Source organism: Macaca thibetana, chromosome 1 (genome assembly GCF_024542745.1).
Source record: "Macaca thibetana thibetana isolate TM-01 chromosome 1, ASM2454274v1, whole genome shotgun sequence".
NCBI classification, from domain to species: domain Eukaryota; kingdom Metazoa; phylum Chordata; class Mammalia; order Primates; family Cercopithecidae; genus Macaca; species Macaca thibetana.
The window spans coordinates 158,720,867-158,737,510 of NC_065578.1; the positions used below are offsets into that span (position 1 = coordinate 158,720,867).

Genomic DNA, 16,644 nt, shown 5'->3' on the forward strand with positions numbered 1-16,644 from the left:
ATCTCAGTAATATCCTTTCCGTTTCCTCCTGCCTTTATTTGCTGAATATTTAATTTTCACTGCTGTTCTTATAGATCCTTACCAAGAAGAAGGATGAAGAACTTAATAGCAAAAGAAGAGCACAATTGCCAGAGATGCAAGAAGAAAGGACCTCACGCAGTTCTTGACTTTTCTACAAAGCTCATTGCACATTTTCCCACTAAAATGTTGGGTAAATATTTACACTTAAGATTGGATTGGCCAGGGGTGGTGGCTCACACCTGTAATCCCAGCACTTTGGGAGGCCAAGGTAGGAGGATCTCTTGAGCCCAGGAGTTCAAGACCAGTGTGGGCAACATGGCAAAACCGTCTCTACAAAATAAAAGAAATTAGCTGGGCATAGTGGTGCATGCCTGTAGTCCCAGCTATGCAGGAGGCTGAGTTGGGAGCTGTGATTGAATCGATTGAATCACTGCACTGCAGCCTGGGCGACAAAGTGAGACCCTGTCTCAAAAATGTTGGGGGGGAAAAGAAGGATTAACTTTCAGAAACATTCCAAGGATGTTCAGGGTCAAAGAAAGAGGTGATAGTAAAGCTGAATAATGCTACTTTGGGTTAAGCCTTCTTTTCTTTTTCTTTTCTTTTCTTTTTTTTTTTTTTTGAGACAGTGTCTCACTGTCACCCAGGCTCTGAAGTACAGTGGCATGATCACAGCTCTCTGCAGTCTCAACTTCCCAGGCTCAGGCAATCCTCCCACCTTAACCTCTTGAGTAGCTGAGACCATAGGTGTGCACCACTTGGCTCACCTATTTTTTGTAGAGACAGGGTCTCTCACTGTGTTGCCCAGGCTGGTCTCGAACTCCTGGGCTCATGAGCTGCCTGCCTTGGCCTCCCAAAATGCTGGGATTACAGGCATGAGCCACAAAGCTTGGCCTCTTTTTTTTTTTTTTTAATATATATAAATAGAGATGGGGTCTGGCTATGTTGCCCATATAGCAACTCCTGGCCTCAAGCAGTCCTCCTGCCTTGGCCTCCCAAAGTGCTGGGATTACATGTGTGAGCCACTGGGCCTGGCCAAGTTAATAGCTTTCCCAAAGTCACCTCTCTTATCAGCTTTATTGAAGTTTCATCCACACAGCCTTGTCTGACCAGAAACAAGTGTGCCACAATCATCAGATGATGTAGAATCAGGGAATTTAAATGTCCCCAGAGAAAAGCTACAGTAAGCTTTTAACTAAATTTGTAGAAAGTAATTACAAATTTCAATTTGGCTAGGGATACCACATCCATTAATTCTAGTGTCATTATTAATATAAGATACATTGTTAATTTATGAATTTAATATGCGAGCAAATCAGCTGAGACCCTTCTTTCCCAGAATTAATAGGCTGCATTGGACTACCAGAGTATTCTTGCCACCACACCAGGGGTTTTAGCTCTTTAACAGAAGATTGGCTTTGGGTTTCTAGTGATGCTCTGTTGTGTCCACCAGATGGCGTTATCTTCCGTCTGATAGTGCCTGATGGACGCCTGTTACTAGGGATCTGGTTGCTATTGCTCCCCTGGAGGTCGGTCCCTCAGTGTGTAAACAAGCTGGAAAACTGCCCTGCGCTGCCCATTCCAGGCCTACCTGGCCCAGTGTGACTCCACCTTTTTGTGGTAATTACCCAGAAGTAGGGGTTGTTTCTTATGGGAGAACCAAGGTTTGTATTTGAACACAAACAAAGGAACTGATTTTTTTTTTTTTTTTTGAGACGGAGTTATGCTCTGTCACCCAGGCTGGAGTGCAGTGGCGCGATCTCGGCTCACTGCAAGCTCCGCCTCCCGGGTTGACGCCATTCTCCTGCCTCAGCCTCCCGAGTAGCTGGGACCACAGGCCCCCGCCACCACGCCCGGCTAATTTTTGTATTTTTAGTAGAGACGGGGTTTCACTTTGTTAGCCAGGATGGTCTCGATCTCCTGACCTCATGATCCACCCACCTCGGCCTCCTAAAGTGCTGGGATTACAGACGTGAGCCACCGCGCCCGGCCAGGAACTGATTTTTTTTTTTTTTTTTAAATCTGCGCAAAGGGAGAGTAAAATGAGCATTGTGCCGGGCGCGGTTGCTCATGCCTATAATCCCAGCATTTTGGGAGGCTGAGGCGGGCAGATCACGAGGTCAGGAATTCAGGACCAGTCTGGCCAATATGGTGAAACCCCGTGTCTATTAAAAATACAAAAATTAGTTGGGCATGGTGGCGCATGCCTGTAATCCCAGCTACTTGGAAGGCTGAGGCAGGAAAATTGCTTGAACAGGGACCCAGGAGGCAGAGTTTGCAGTGAGCCGAAATGCGCCACTGCACTCCAGACTGGGCTACAGAGCGAGACTCCATCTCAAAAAAAAAAAAAAAAAAAAAAAAAAAGAAAAGAAAAAAGAAAAAGAAAAGAAAAAAAAAAGAGCGTGGTGATTTAGGAGATTGGAGGTGAGATCGAAGAGGCTGGTGTCTGGTATTTGCTGCGTTTTGTGTGTTAGAGTTTTTCCACCTTGTCCCTCTCTTTAGTTGCTCAGCATTCAGTTTTCTGTTGCATTCCTGTGCATCAGGGCAGGCATTCTCAATGGGAGGAGGATACCATATTGCTTCTGGAATGGCGGATCACTGTGTTTGATGACAGAGTGGTACATGTGACTGTCCTGAAAGAAGGCAAAAAAGCCAAGAACTTTTGGGTTGGGGGTTAATGCTAGTGTTGCGGGTTTCCTTCTTTGAGCTAATAGCCAAGGCCAGGTAGATAACACACTCCTGTTTGGTAGGTTGATATTAGCTACTTGGGAGGCTGAGGTGGGAGGACTGTTTAAGCCCAAGAGTTTGAGTTGAGGTTGATATTAGCTCCATATGAGCTGAAATCAACAAACCTAGGTGAGGGGCTGTCCTTAAGCTACTTCCAAGTGTACAGAATGGAAGGCATATAGTGTCTGTATGTAACTTCCCCATGCCTGCAGTGACTGAGGCAACTTTCAACCTTATGGTTGTGGTGCTTTTTCTTTTCTTGTTTTTGCTTGATTTGACTGAGTAGGGAGGGCAGGGGTTTCTTTTTTGCATCTCTAAGAATTTACATGGGAGGTTTTTTGTTTTTATTTTTACCACATGTCTAGAAACGTCTAAAATGTTTTGCCACATTTTCTAGACATCCACCTCTGAATGCATTCCCTTCCCCAGGACAATTTGCTGCTGAAAGTCATAGCTCAATTGGCCTGGGGTGTAACCCAGTACTGCCTGAGGGAAGTTACTTCTTATTATTAATTTTTAGATGGAATTTTGCTGTTGTTGCTCAGGCTGGAGTGCAGTGGTGTGGTCTCGGCTCACTGCAACCTCCGCCTCCTGGGTTCAAGTGATCCTCCAGCCTCAGCCTTCCAAGTAGCTGGGATTACAGGTGCCCACCACCATGCCTGGCTAATTTTTGTATTTTTTAGTAGAGGCGGGATTTCACCATGTTGGCCAGGTTGGTCTCAAACTCCTGATGTCAAGTGACCCACCTGCTTTGGCCTCCCAAAGTGCTGGGATTATAGGCGTGAGCCACCGCACCCATCTGGGAAGGTACTTTTTTAGAGGAATATTGAATTACAGAAGAAGGGTCTTGCTGAGAAGTCCAAAGATGGAAGCAGGTGTATGTTCTTGAAATTAATTTCCCAGGTTATTTCAAACGGAATGACAAGTTATGCGAAGCCAATGTCCCTTCTTATCCCTCCCACTCAGCACAGACCCCTCTGGGTTCTTCGGGAATATTTGCCTCCCTTGATCAGGTTTCATCTCCCCTCTAAAGGCTTCCCTGATGATGACTCCATCTCTATTATCTGCAGAACTCTTCATCTTGTTTTCAGTATTACAATACACTCTACAGCTTTTTCAGAAACTATTTTTTCTTAGAGACAGGGTCTTGCTGTTTTGCCTAGGCTGGAGTACAGGCAGTGGCACGGTCATAGCTCACTGCAGCCTCAAACTCTTGGGCTTAAACAGTCCTCCCACCTCAGCCTCCCAAGTAGCTAGGACCATGGGCATACACCACAATGCCTGGCTCATTTTATTATTTTTGTGTGTAGAGATAGGGTCTCATTATATTGCCCAGGCTGGTCTCAAACTCCTGGCTTCAAGAGATCCTACTGCCTGGGCCTTTCAAAGTGTCGCAATTACAGGCATGAGCCACCTCACTTGGCCCCTGTATGCTTTTTTATCACTGTTCATGTCACATTGACTTTTAATTGTGATTTGCCCTTTTCTTTCTTCCTCTGTGGTGGAAGGGTCTGCGCAGTGACCACAGTATTTTAGACACACAATATACTTTTCTTTAACTCAAGTGACAATTTCTTTTTTTTTTTTTTTGAGACGGAGTCTCGCTTTGTCGCCCAGGCTGGCGTGCAGTGGCCAGATCTCAGCTCACTGCAAGCTCCGCCTCCCGGGTTTACGCCATTCTCCTGCCTCAGCCTCCCGAGTAGCTGGGACTACAGGCGCCCACCACCTCGCCCGGCTAGTTTTTTGTATTTTTAGTAGAGACGGGGTTTCACCGTATTAGCCAGGATGGTCTCGATCTCCTGACCTCGTGATCCGCCCGTCTCGGCCTCCCAAAGTGCTGGGATTACAGGCTTGAGCCACCGCGCCCGGCCTCAAGTGACAATTTCTATAGCTTCTCTTTTCCAACACACAGGCTCCCTCCCGACATAACAAGTAATTTATGAATTCATTTCAAAGAACAATTTTATGTGTGAAAAAGTCTATCTTCAATGTTTACATTATTTTTTATTTGTAGTATTTGAGTTTTTTTTTTTTTTGAAAAGCTATCATTATTAGTGATGACTTGAAACCTAAGGTTTTAAATCAGTTAATGTAAGGTCTCCTTGACTAATCTTTCCAGTGGTAGCCTGAGGTTCACTGAAACATTGTCATTGCTATGAAAGGCACTTCATTATGCAGGATATCATTCATATCCAGTTTTGTAAGATGGCTGAGGACATTGTTTTTTAAACTTTTCTGTTTTTTAAATTGACAAAAATTGTATATATTTACTGTCTACAACATGATGTTTTGAAATATGTGTACATTGTGGAATGGTAAGTCAAGCTAATTAACATATGTATTACCTTACATACTTAGCATTTTTTTGTGGTGAGAACCCTTAAAATCTACTCTTAGCAATTTTCTTTTTCTATTTATTTATTTATTCGAGACAAGCTGGAGCGCAGTAGCACAATCTCAGCTTACTGTAATCGCTGCCTCCTGGGCTCAAGCGATTCTCGTGTCTCTGCCTCCCAAGTAGCTGGGACTACAGGCGTGTGCCACCACACCTGGCTAATTTTTTGTATTTTAGTAGAGATGGGTTACATCAGGTTGCCCAGGGTGGTCTCGTACTCCTGAGCTCAGGTGATCTGCCCATCTCAGCCTCCCAAAGTGCTGGCATTGCAGGCGTGAGCCATCACACCCGGGCTTTTTTTTTTTTTTTTTTTTTTTTTTTTTTTTTTTTTTTTTGAGACAGAATCTTGCTCGGTTGCCAGGCTGGAGTGCAGTGGCATGATCATGGCTTTTCAGCCTTAACCTCCTGGGCTCAGGCAATCCTCTTGCCTCAGTTTCCAGAGTAGCTGGGACTACAGGCTCGCAACACCACAACAGGCTAATTTTTAAGTTATCTGTAGAGGTGAGATCTCCCTATATTGCCCAGGCTGGTCTTGAAGTCCTAGGCTCAAGTGTTCCTCCTGCCTCAGCCTCCCAAAGTGTTGGGATTAGAGGTGTGAGCCACCTCACCTGGCAAATTTGCAAGAATATAATACATTGTTATTGACTATGGTCACCATGTTGTACAGTGGATCTCTTGAACTTATTCCTCCTAACTGAAATTTTGTATCCTTTGAGCAAGGTCTCCCCAACCCACTTCTTGTTTTTTATTAACTTATTGAAGTACAATTTACATACAATAAGTTTCACTCATTTTAAGTATGAATTCAATGAGTTTTAATAAACACATGGAGTCATACAAACACTACCAGAATCAAAATATGGATCATTTCCATCACCCAGAAAGTTCCCTCATGTTCTTTTGTATTCAGTCCCCTTCCCAACCGCCAGCTTTTGGCAGCCATTGATCTGCTTTTCTTTTCTTTCTTTCTTTTTTTGTTTGAGAGACAGGGTCTCACTGTCACCCAGGCGGGAGTGCAGTGGTGTCATCATGGCTCACTGCAGCCTTATCTCCCTGGGCTCAGGTGATCCTCCCAACTCAGCCTCCTGAGTAGCTGGGACTACAGATATGTGCGACCACACCCACCTGGTTTTTTGTTTTGTTTTTGCTTTTTTTGTTGTTGTTGTATTTTTAGTAGTGACAAGGTTTTGGCATGTTGCCCAGGCTAGTCTTGAACTTCTAGGCTCAAGAGATCTGGCTGTTTTGGCCTCCCAGTGTGCTGGGATTATAGGTGTGAGCCACCACATCTGGCCTTTGATCTGTTTTCAACACTATTTTAGCTCTTCTAGAATTTCACAAAAATGATATCATATATACAGCATGGACCCTTCTGGGTTGGGCTTCTTTAGTGTAATGCTTTTGAGATTCATCTGTGCTGTTGAGTGTCTCAGTAGTCCATTCCTTCTGTTGAGTATATCAGTAGTCCATTCCTTTTCATGGCTGAGAAGTATTTTGTTGTATAATTATACCACTATTTGTTCATTTACTAGATAATAAACATATTCATATATAAACACATATAAATTTGTACCTATTATGAATAAAGCTTCTATGAACCATTGAGTACAAGTGTTTCAGTGGACATATGTTTTTATTGCTTTTTGATAAATCCAGGAGTGAGACTGCTGGATCATATGGTAAGTATATATCTAATTATATAAGAAACTCCCAAACAGTTTTCCAAAGTGGCTATACTACTTGGCAGCAGCATATGAACTCCAGTTGCTCCACATCCTTGCCAACACTTGATATTGTAAGTCTTTTTAAGTTTAGCTATTCTAGTGGCATCTTATTTTGGTGTAAATTTGCATTTCCTTGATGTTTAATGATATGGAGCATCTTTCCATATGTTTATTTGCATTGATAAATACCTTCTTCAGTCAAGTGTCTCTTCAAATCTTTTGTCCTTTTTTTTTGAGCCAAATTGTTAGTATTTGTATGGATTTGTGTATGTGTGTGTGTCTTTAAAAACATATGCTAGGCCAGGCACGGTGGCTTACGCCTGTAATCCCAGCACTTTGGGAGGCCAAGGCGGGTGGATCACGAGGTCAGGAGATTGAGACCATCCTGGCTAAAAGGGTGAAACCCCGTCTCTATTAAAAATACAAAAAAATTAGCTAGGCATGATGGCAGGCGCCTGTAGTCCCAGCTCTTTGGGAGGCTGAGGCAGGAGAATGGCGTGAACCCGGGAGGCGGAGGTTGCAGTGAGCGAGATCGCGCCAACAACAGAGCAACAGAGCGAGACTTCGTCTCAAAAAAAAAAATAAAAACATATTCTAGATGTAAGTCCTTTATATATGTTTTGCAAATATTTCCTCCCAGTCTGTGGCTTGCCTTTTCATTTTTTTAATTATGTAATTTGGAGAGCGGAATTTTTTAATTTTGCAGAAGTTCAGTTTATCAATTTTTTCTTCTATGGTTCATGCTTTTCCAAAGGTTTTAGAAGTTTTTCCCTAACAAGGTCATGAATATTTTTGTTTATGTTTACTTCTAGAAGTTTTGTAGTTTTTTTTTTTTTTTTTTTTTTTTTTGTGAGCCAAAGATTTATTTATTCATTTCTTGCATTTGAAGTACTCTTTGACAACATCCTTGGCCTGAGACTCCTTTCCATATTCCTTAACTACTACACAACTGCAACCAACCACTTTACGGGGTTTCCCCTCTCTGTCAATTTTACAGAGGCCTACCCATTCTTCTAGTTTCTGTTGTCATCAACCTTAATTAGGTTGATCTGGTGTTCAGCACAAAGGGCCTCCACCAACTTGACATACATAGGCTCATCACAGTTGGATGCAAGCACACAAAGATGGGCTTGGCGCTTGTCTAAGGCTTTGGCAGCTTCGCGAATTCCATGTGCTAGGCCATTGTGGATGAGGGCGGTCTTCAGCACTTCTTGTAAAGCAGTATTAACGTCCATTACACCTCTAGCAGCAATGCCTTCCTCGGCCATGGCGGTGGGTTACGGGTGAAGCGGAATGTCGAACGCACCCAAGCCTCCGCCTCCGCGCGACTCCGCGGCGGCAGGGAAAGAGCAAGTTTTGTAGTTTTAGCTCTGACATTTAAGTCTGTCATTCACTCTGAGTTAACCTTTGTATGTGTTATGAGGGCAAAGGTTAAGCTTCATATTTTTGCACATGGATATTCAATTGTTGAAAAGACTATCCTTTCTCCATTGAGTAATTTTGGCATATTTATCCAATTTCAATTGACTGTGTAGATGGATCTATTTCTGGACCCTGTATTGTTTCATTGATCTGTATCTCTGTGCTTACATAAATACCACACTGCCTTGATTACTGTAACTTTATAGTGAGTCTTGAAATTACTTTGTTCTTTTTCAAAATGTTTTTTTTTTACTCCAGACCCTTTGCATTTTTTTTAAAAAAACAAATCTTTATTGTCTAGAAATACATATTTAAAAAATCCCCTTCAAAAGATGTTATTCACTCATTTCCCCATTTCCTCTTCTTCCACACCTCTGATATAAAGGCCATTATTACACCTTATTAAAACTTCACCTAGAAGTCCAGGCAATGCATCATTTATGAATTCTGTATCTGCAAGCTGCCTGTTCATATAGCCATCTGCAGATACCAGGTAGCCCTTATACTCCATTCCCACTTAAGCTTCACCATCACTGGCTCTCCTGTTAATCCACTGAGGAAAGATTTGAGATTGCGGGGTAAACTCATCGTAACTAAAGGGAATGTTGTGGCCTATTTGCCACCGACCTAGCTGCTACTCTCCTGTCCCTCCTAACTCAGCAGGTATTGCAGGTCCCGAACCATTGAGCTTCAAGAGAAATGGCTGCCAAATAGGAGTGTCACCCTTTGCATTTCTATTTGAATTTCAGGACTAGCTTATTAATTCTTACCAAAAAAACGCGGGGCAGGTGGGGGGTGCTGGTGGGGCATTGAATGGGATTACACTGACTCTATGGATTGATTTAGGAAGAGTTGACATCTTAACAATATTGAGTCCTTTGACCCATAAACACACTTATATCTCTCCATTTATTTGAGTCTTTTAAAATTTCTCTCAAGTGTTCTGTAGTATTCAATATATTGATCTTGTACATATTTTGTTACATTATCCCTAAATATTTCCTTTTTGAGATACTATTGTAAATTGTACTTTTCTCATTTCAATTTCCACTTCTTTGCTAGTAATATAGAAATACATTTTATTTTTCTATATTAACTATCTTGTGACCTTAGAATATTTTACACAGATGATCACGTCTTAGAATAAAAATAGTTTTGCTTCCTTCTTTCTCATCTGTCTGCCTTTTATTTATGTTTATCTTGCTTTATTGTACCGGCTAGTATACCAAGTACAAAGTGAAATAGAAGTGGTCAGAGGAAGCATCCTTACCTTGTGTTTAGGATCAGTGATATCTTCTTTTTCATTCCTGATCTTGGCAGTTTATGTCATCTTCTCTGTCTCTCTCTCTCTTTTTTTGCTTATCAGTCTGGCTAGAGGTTTATTAATTTTATCTTTTCAAAGAACCAGCTTTTGATTTCATTGATTGTTTTCCAATTGTTTTTTATTTTGCTTTGTTTTATTCATTGATTTCTGATCTTTAGTGCATTTTCTTTCGTCTACTTTTTTGGGGTTCAATTTGTTCTTTTTCTAATTCTTAACGTGGCACTAAGACCACTGATTCAAGACCTTTCTTTTCTTCTAATATAAATATCTAATGCTAAAAAGTTCCCTATAGGCACCATTAGCTGCTTCTCACGTGTGTTTACATGTTGTGTTTTTGTTTTCATTCAGTTCAAGCTATTTTCTAATTTCCTGTGTGATTTCTTCGATCTGTGGCTATTGGAAGTGTGTCATTTAGGCCAGGCACAGTTGCTCACACCTGTAATCACAGCACTTTGGGAGGTCGAGGCAGGAGCATTATTGAGCCCAGGAGCTTGAGACCAGCCTGGGCAAAACAGGGAGACCATGTCTCTACAGAAAAACAAACAAACAAAGCAACAACAACAACAACAAAAACCTGGACATGGGGGCACACATTTGTGGTCCTGGCTGTTCAGGAGACTGAGGTAGAAGGATTTCTTGAGCCTGGGAGGTTGAGGGTGTAGGGAGCTGTGATTGTGCCACTGTACTCCAGCCTAGGTGACAGAGTGAGACCCTGTCTCCAAAAAAAGAAAAATTAAAAGTGTGTCACTTAATTTTAAAATTTAAACATTTGAAATATCCCAAATATCTTGTTGACTTCTAACCTGATTTTATGGTGCCTAGATAAAATTACTTTCTTTTATTCAAATCCTTTTAAATGTATTGAGATTTGTTTTATGTCTATCTTGTAGAGGGTTCCATATATGTTTGACCAAAAAAATGTGTATTCTGCCTTTGCTACTGATATGTTCTCTATATGTTGTTTAGGTCAAGTTGATTGATAATGTTGTTCAAGGCCTCTATATACTTACTGATTTTCTAATTGTTTTATAAATTGATATTCCAAGAGAGGAGTATCAAAACACCAACTATAATTGTTCAACTGAATTGTTTATTTTGCATTCTCTACTGTCAGTTTTTACTTTCTGTGTTTTAGGGCTCTTTGCTAGGTGCATTTAGATTTATTATTGTTTATCTTCCTGATTTTGCCCCCATGGGGACATTTTGAAAAGTCTGGAGACATTTTTGGTTGTTGTAACTGGGGAAATGCTGCTGGCACCTAGTAGCTAGAAGCCAGAGATACTGCTTAACATTCTGCAATGCCTGGACAGGCTCTGAAACAAAGACTTAATCAGCTTACAATGTAGAGACTGAGGTCGAGAAACCAAGTTTCTTTTAATACTTAATACCTAAAGCTGTAGCAATTTTTAAATAATAAATGCTTCTCAGTTTTTGGTATGCCTTTGGTTCATTTTCAGATGCCTGAAATGTTTATTTTTATCAGTTTTTTCCGGTTTTATATTTGCTTTTGAAGAGGAGAATTTGCAGATCTCTTCATAACACCACGAAATGGAAGTCTGTCCATCATTTAACATTTAACCTGTTGGTGTCTTTATTTTTAAAGTAAGTTTTTTTGTAGATAGCATTCAGTTGGATCTTTTTTTAAAAAATGCAATCTGAGGCTGGGCATGGTGGCTCACGCCTGTAAGCCTAGCACTTTGGGAGGCTGAGGCAGGCAGATCATGAGGTCAGGAGATCGAGATCATCCTGGCTAACATGGTGAAACCTGGTCTCTACTAAAAAAAATACAAAAAATTAGCCGGCGGGCAACCGTAGTCCCAGCTACTCGGGAGGCTGAGGCAAGAGAATGGCATGAACCCAGGAGGTGGAGCTTGCAGTGAGCCGAGATCATGCCACTGCACTGTAGCCTGGGCAACAGAGCAAAACTCCATCTCAAAAAAAAAAAAAAAAAAAAAAAAAAAAAAGCAATCTGACAATGTCTGCCTTCTAATTGGGAATATTTAGACTATTTACATTTAATGTAATTATTGATAGAGTTAAGATTAAATCTATCTTGTTTTTGTTTTCTGTATTTTTCTTTTCTTACCCTTTTTTGTGACTCTGTTTTATCTTCATATTGGCTTATTAGCTACACCTGTTTATTTGATTTTAGCAACTGTTGTTTAAATATATGACTTTAACTCATCATAGTCACAGTATACCTTTAAATAATATTATACCACTTCATGTATATTACCTCACTTGTGTGTGTCTGTGTGTGTGTGTGTGAGCACCTAACAACAGTATGCTTCCATTTCCTCCCTCCTGTCCCTTATGCTACTGTTGTGGTGCCTTTTTTCTTACACGAAAGTTATAAGCCTACAATATGTTGCTATTATTTTTGCTTTGAAGAGTTCATCATCTTTTAAAGAGATTGAGAATTAGAAAACATCTTTATTTACCACTTGTTTACGATTTCTGCTGCTTTGTGTAGATCAAATTTTCTATTAGGTATTATTTTCCTTCTGCCTGAAGAGCTTCTTGAACATTTCTTGTCATGTAACCTTGCTGCTGATGATTTCTCTCAGATTTTGTCTGAAAAAGTCTTTACTTCTTCCTTCACTTTCGAAAAATATTTTTATTAGCTTTAGAATTCTAGGTTGATGGTTTTTCTTTCAGTATTTTAAGAACTAGATGAGATAATGGCGTGACTTTTTTTTGAGACAGGGTCTCCCTCTGTCACCCAGGCTGGAGTGCATTAGCATCATCATGGCTTACTACAACCTTGAGCTCCTGGGCTCAAGCAGTCCTCCTGCCTCAGCGTCCCTCCCAAAGTGCTAGGATTACAGGTGTGAGCCAGTGCACCTGGCCAAGTAACTTCTTTAAACTCTTCAAGTCCCTGATTTTGTGCTAGGCTCCTTAAAGTTAAAATGTTAGACGAAACACCTGTCTTCTCAAGTTAACTGTTTTGTTACCTTTTCTCAGTAACAAAGTCTGATATTGCTCTTGGGCTTATGCCCATGTTTCCTGTCATTTTTTTTTTCTTCCCTTGTGGGGTTACACATTGGCCTATCAAGAGCCTTTGACTCTGAGCCTAAGATTACTTCCTCATGCTCCTGTGTTTCTCTATGCTCCTTACCAGCACACACATTCTCTTTTACTGACTCCTTCTAAGAGTAAGTTGGAGAGATTAGACCTCTCTGCTTCTTTCCTAGTGCTCTTTCCAGTGCTGTAAAGAGAACCTGGGCATTCGTCCAGAGAGATTTGAGGTTGAATTCCAACTTTCCATTTCCACCAGTTGTGTGCCCATAAGTAAATTATTTGAGTCTTAAGAGGCCATCTGTAAAATCTGAATAATAATAATATCTCTTAGAGTAGTTGGGAGGATTAAAGTAGGTAATATATGACAAATTCTTACACCATATTTGTCTCATAATATCAAATACTCACATAGTATATATTATGATATAAATCCCGATTTACAGATGAGGGACCTGAAGCATAGTAACCTGCCCAAGTTACATAACTAGGGAATGGCAGAGAACTAGGAGTGAAGCCTAGTCTGGCTCCAGATCCCATGCCTCTAACTACAATGCTTCACTCTTTTTCTAGGTAAATGTTAATTCCTTCTTTTTGGATTAGATAGAGTTGGACTTTAACAAATGAGTACTCTTGACTGGGTGGGTGTTGGGGGAATGGGGCAGTTAAAGGGTAGCAAGGCAAAGGATATTTCAAGTAGGAAAAATAGCTTTGGAGAAAAGGTAGAAATGTAAGGATATGGATATGGGAAACATGCTGGGGAAGTGGCTAATAGGCTGGTAAAGTTGGGTGGAGGTCCTGGGGGATAGAGAAGGATAGTGGGGGATAAAGTTTGTTGTGTAGGGTCTAAATGATAGAGTACTTTGAATGCCATGCTAACAAAGTTGGTCTGTTTTATTCTACATAAAGTGACAAACTATTGTGGGAGTGACATGGTCAGATAGGTTCTTTTGGAATAGCTCTTGGATCATTTGGTGGATGGATTGAACTGAGGAGCAAGTATAATAGGGAGATCAAGTAGAATGCTCTTGTTCAAATATAGCCCCTGAGGTAATGAGCTCAACCAAAGGGATGGTTAGAGTAGAAAGGGGGAGCTGTGGAGGTGTAATAGTTGGTAGGATTCAGGGGCTTATTAGACCAAGGAGAAGAAGAAATCACAAAGGAGTCAGCTTTACTAGGCTTGGTGACAAGGAGGAAGGTGATGTTTTCATTGAGATAGGAAATTCTGAAAGGGGAGCAGGTTGGTGGAGGGAGATGTAAGAGTTCTGTTTCACATGAATAACTGGCCATTTGTAACACCTTATTCCCCTTTCTCATTTGTGGGAAGCAGTGAGGTAGATCACCTAAGGGAAATTTTGTAGGACAGTCCTAAGGGAGGAGGGAAAGAAGAGAAGGGCTTAGGTAAAGAGAGGTGAGATTCACAGACCAGAGGCAGGTTCAAAGCAATTTCAGAGGTGAAAGTTTTTGGGAAGTCCTATGAGTAGATTGGATCAAAAGTTTGCTCCCACAAAACCCCTCAACCGTTGTTATCTATCATTTTTCCCCAAGTCCTAGCTTGGCCAAAAAGCAGCCAATCCTGGCCGGGTGCGGTGACTCATGCCTGTAATCCCAGCACTTTGGGAGGCCGAGGCATGCGAATCACCAGGTCAGGAGTTCAAGACCAGCCTGACCAAGATGGTGAAACCCCGTCTCTACTAAAAACACACAAATTAGCTGGGTGTGGTGGTGTGTGCCTGTAATCCCAGCTACTCAGGAGGCCAAGGCAAGAGAATTGCTTGAACCCGGGAGACAGTGGTTGCAGTGAGCCGAGATTGCGCTACTGCACTCCAGCCTGGGCAACAGTCAGACTCTGTCTCACAAAAAAAAACAAAAAACAAAAAACAAAAGAAGCAGCAGCAATCAATCCTTCAAGGAATGATGGAGGCTAGAGCCAGGTGCATATGGAGCTGAAGACTAAAGAGCCCTTCCTGGATCTTTTGGACTCCTGGGACCTCCTTATGACTGTAGAGGTTGTGGGGAGAGGCCTAATAATGACTGAGATTGAATTTGCTGCCACCCCAGTGGAATGAGGACCCAGAGCAGATCACATTTTCTTTAGTTGTAATTTAATTAAATTTTTTTTTAGAGACAAGGTCTTACTCTCTCACCCCAGTTGGAGTGCAGTGGCATGATCATAGCTCACTGTAGCCTCCAAATCCTGGGCTCAAGTGATCTTCCAGCCTCAACCTTCCAAGTAGCTGGGACTACAGTTGTGCACCACCGTGCCCAGCTAACTTTAAAAATTCTTTTGTAAAAATAAGGTTCTACTTTTTTGCCCAGGCTGGTCTCAAACTCCTGGCTTCTAGTGATCTAGCCCCTTGGCCTCCCAAAATGCTGGGATTACAGGTGTGAGCCTCCATAGCCAGCAACATTTTATTTAAGAAAATAAATGAATATGCCACTTCTTATTCCTCATCATATTCAAACTGTTATGCATATTTTGTTTGAAAGGTTGATTTATGCATTTGTTTCCCAATAGACCATAAAGTCCAAAAGAACCGTATCTTAGGTTATAAAGGTAGGCCCAGTGCCTAGCATGCAGCTTGGTTTTCTCACGAATTTGTTCATTCAGCATCATTTATGAGTACTGTGAGAGGTCCTGTGCTATGTGCTGAATATCCATTTACTCACCAAATATTTATTGAGCACTTACTGTGTGCCAGGGTCTGGGCCAAGTGCTGGGAACACAGATTTGAATAAGATTGGCAAGGTCTCTGCTCTCAAGGAGCTTACACCTCAAGTGGTGGAGTCAGGAAACAAAAATAAGATCACAAGAAGACTTCAGATAGTGATATGTGCTGTAAAGACAACAGAAGAGAGTGATGTGATAGGGAGAAACTTGCAGGGTATCTTTGGATACAATAGTTGGGGAAGGTATCACTGAGGAGGTAACCTTGACCTCAGGCCTGAGTGGTAGGGAGGAGTGGGTCACGAGGTAATCACAGGGGAGGCTGGGATGAAAGATGGCTTCAGTAAGCAGTAATAAATACGGGGGAGAGAACTATGAGACAATGGTGGCTGGGCCAATGGGCCAGATCATGGGGAGACTTCAGGAAAAAATTTGGATTTATTCTCTGTGTAACTGGAGGGCTTTAGATGGTGAGAGTGTGGGGTGCTACAATCATATTTTCTCTTTGCTATTGATCCTCTGGCTATTGTGTAAAAAAATAAAAAAAATAGCAGGCCAAGTAAGGAGGAAGGGAGGCCAGATGAAGAGGCTGTTTGGATGGTCTACGTAGGACATGATGGAGGCTTGGACCAGTGGAAGTGGAAAGGGGGAAGATTTGGGGTATATCTGGAAGGAGGTCAAATTGACTGGATGTGGAACGTGAGGAAAGAAATCTACGGTGGCTCCTAAGTAGAATGACAAGCCAAGCCGGATTGCCTGAGACTGAGGGCTTTCCCGGGACATGGAATTTTCAGGGCTAAAACCAGGACAAGTCCCAGACAAACCAGGATAGTTGGTCACATTACTTTTAGGTTTTTGAGCCAAACAATGGAGTGAGTAGCTGGTGCCATATACAGAGATAGAGACGACTCAGGGAGAACAGATTTCTAGAACAGAGTTCTATTTTGCCCATGTGAAGTTTGAGATGCTAATTAAACATTCACATGGAGATGGAGTAGGCAAATGTATATACACATCTGAAGCCCAAGGAGGAGATCAGATTCAGATAGAACTCCGGGAGCCAGCAATATATAGATGGTATCGAAAACAATGGGGGAGATTACTTAGGGAGAGTATGTAAATAAAGTACAGAAAAGGGCCTAGGGTGGAGTTTGGATATGGAAATTTTGAGGGTAAGCAGAGGAGAAGCAGTCATCCAAGGCATTAAGAAGGAGCAGTCAGTGAAGTAGGAGGTAACCCAGGAGAACGTGGTGTCATGGAAGCTTGGAGAAAAACGAGCTCCATGAAGGAGAGAATGGTCAACTATGTCTAATCCTGCTGAATAAAATGGAGAAAGAAAAGTAGATTAAAA

The 16,644-nt window shown here is 41.6% G+C and overlaps 2 pseudogenes; both read right to left on the reverse strand.

Moving 5' to 3' along the window:
- Positions 1-7,731: 7,731 nt before the first annotated feature.
- On the reverse strand, positions 7,732-8,206 carry LOC126939427 (40S ribosomal protein S12-like; annotated as a pseudogene).
- A 420-nt stretch (positions 8,207-8,626) lies between these two features.
- On the reverse strand, positions 8,627-8,871 carry LOC126955184 (small nuclear ribonucleoprotein F-like; annotated as a pseudogene).
- Between the last annotated feature and the right edge of the window lie 7,773 nt (positions 8,872-16,644).